Raw genomic sequence first — 2,660 nt, 5'->3', positions numbered from 1 at the left:
TCCAGGCTCTAAGTCCACTGTGCCAATTATAAGGTCATGACAAGTTTTCTAGGACAGAGGGCTCTAAGAAATAACCAACAGCTATGTGCAGTGGCTCACGCATATAATCCCAGCTACTCAGTAGGGTGAGGCGGGAGGATCTCTTACGCCTAGGAGTTTGAGACCAGCCTTAGCAACATAGTGAGATTCCATTTCTACAAAATTTTTTAAAAATATTAGCTGGGAGTGGTGGTGTGTGCCTATAGTCCCAGCTACTCTGGAGGCTAAGGTGGGAGGATCACTTGAGCCCAGGAGTTACAGGCTGCAGTGAGCCACGGCACTGCAGCCTGGGCAACAAAGAGATCCTGTCCCTCTCAAAAAAAAAAAAAAAAGAAAAAAAAAGAATAGGGCTGAGACTCAGTTTCTCCATCTGTAAAACAGATGGCATTGAACTGGATAGCTAAAACTGATTTTCAGAACACTTGATATTTATAATCTTGTGAATTTAGCTGCGAGTGGAGTTAGTAAAAAAGACCTGTCAATGGCATGAAAATCAAGAAATTTTGACATATACATAAAACAGAGCATGAAACACTTCTAACAACAACAACAACAACAAAAAAGGATGACATACTAGAACAAATTAGTCAAAGTCCAAATAGAGACTTACCTCTCACTCCCTACTTGTACCAAATACCAGCATTTCGTAGTCAACACCCCAGAACCATTGTCTCAGACCACCTTAGAAGCTGCTGATGGAAGCACTTAAGAAAACTAAATGATTTCCTTTTGCATTAGAAATCCAAGTTTTCCCCTTTCATTCAATCACTTAATAGTCTACCCAGCAGTACACCTACCGATGTACAGTGGTAATACTTGACTATACCGTCCCATTACAAATATTCACCATTTAGTGCTCCTGCACTTTGGAGCAGGGAGTAGCTTTACAGCTCCTCCTGGGTCCAGCAGAATGAGCCAGCTGCTTTCTGATAAGGTTCCCGAATCACAAAAACAAAAGAGGAAAAATCCAGCCCCCACCTTCCTCATCCAAAGGAACCAAATATAATATTTGGTTACTTACTTTACGTACTTGTAACTCCTGGTGCCGATGGCCCTGCCACACAGTTAGGACTCTCGAGCAAGCAGAAATCAAAATGCATCAGCGCGAGCCAGTATTGGCCTTGGAGTCCCCAGCACACCAGAAGAACCCTGGTCGAAGAGATAAGGAATGTTATGTAGAATTAGCTGTTGTTTATACTTTAACTTGCTGATTAATTGCAACAGTGAAATGCTGAGAGAAACGCCGTGTGTTGATATGCACTTTAGACTCCGTCTTCTGCCTGCGGACTACAAACTGAGTTAGGGAGTTGCGGTAGCATCCTCGTTGCTCATCAATTTCACTCTTCAAAGGGGTGAGAATAAAATAAGACCATCATGTTAACGGCTGCCACACCAAAGACTCACTTTTAAAGGTTTTGATCCATTTCACCTTTAGAGAAAATTATTATTTTTTAAGAATCGTACATCACCCCCATTAGTAAATTCAATTTGTAAAGCCTTTTTAAGTGCAGATGATTGCTCTGGCACTTAGAAAATACAAGGTAGGTATATGGAAGGAGCATGGCTTCTGGAGTCACAAGTCTTGGGTTCAAATATTGTGTTCACGAGTTGTTATCAGAGTAATCTTGGAAAAATTATATAATTTTTCAACTTCAGTTTCCTCAATTTAAAATAGACATAATAATACCTGCCTCAGATAGTTGTGACGGGGATTAGACGAGATAGTTTATGTTGAGAGTCTTGTTCATAGTAGACACACTGTGTGTGATTGTGACGATGATGATGAAGTGTCTTGATTATTGATTCATACTATCGAAATGGCTCCCACAGGCACAGAGAGTATACGCCAAGAGAGGTTGGTGGACGGAAGCAGGGGGAGGGTTCTGAAAGATTAAATCTTTTCCCTTGATTTTCAATACCGTATAACCACACCCTTTGGCTCTGCATTTGGAGGGCCATGTGTGTCACTGAGGTTTTGCTCGCTCATGGGGCTCACCCCAAGCCTTATTCTAGCTTATTCAATACTTTGCACAGAGACAGCATTGTTAGCTCTGCAAAGATCAGCTGCCTTCCTGCAGCTGTGAAGATGATAATATTTGGATGATTTCAGACTTAATTCTACCCAGAAAGTAAGCCTTTAAGACTACTATTAGTTCAAATGTGTTTTTAAAAATCAAAATATGTTTGATATTGAGTCAGAGATACCTTGAGATTTGGGGCCACCATTAGCGTTCCCCAAAAGCACAGTGCTTACGCACTTACCTTGATGTGTACGGGGTGCACTTCAAGGGTGTCCCTGGGCCTTACCAGGCATGCTGCTGACATAAGGGGAATCAAAGGACTCTAAAGTGTTAGTTGAGCATAACACGATCACTTTATTATATCACTTCGTTTTCCGTAATTAGTAAGAGACTTGTGGTAATTAAAAACGAGAAGACTGGCCTTTAGTGGCACCTTCATTTTCCTCTATTTTCAGGGCTTATTATTAATTAATTGTACTCCAGGCTCTGGGATGAGGACAGATATCTAGTCCCCTTATTCAAGTGGACCTAGACCTCAAGAAGCCAGATTGGTAAACAATAATGCTCTTCAGAGAATATGCTGGACCTTCTGCCTTCTGG

The 2,660-nt window shown here is 41.4% G+C and overlaps 1 protein-coding gene across 3 annotated transcripts in view; it reads right to left on the bottom strand.

Moving 5' to 3' along the window:
* Positions 1-1,213, bottom strand: part of FMO1 (flavin containing monooxygenase 1) — a 43,725-nt gene extending 42,512 nt beyond the window's left edge. For 2 of the 3 annotated variants that reach the window (XM_012657730.1, XM_012657732.1), the window contains exon 1: positions 1,061-1,213. The gene's annotated coding sequence lies outside the window, so the exon portion shown is untranslated. The remainder of the gene's footprint in view (positions 1-1,060) is intronic. The other variant, XM_012657731.1, reaches the window with a different exon arrangement.
* Between the last annotated feature and the right edge of the window lie 1,447 nt (positions 1,214-2,660).

Source organism: Propithecus coquereli, unplaced genomic scaffold, assembly GCF_000956105.1.
Source record: "Propithecus coquereli isolate 6110/MARCELLA unplaced genomic scaffold, Pcoq_1.0 Scaffold56, whole genome shotgun sequence".
NCBI lineage: Eukaryota > Metazoa > Chordata > Mammalia > Primates > Indriidae > Propithecus > Propithecus coquereli.
The sequence above is the reverse complement of the archived record's forward strand: the minus strand, read 5'-3'. Positions and strand labels throughout refer to the sequence as shown.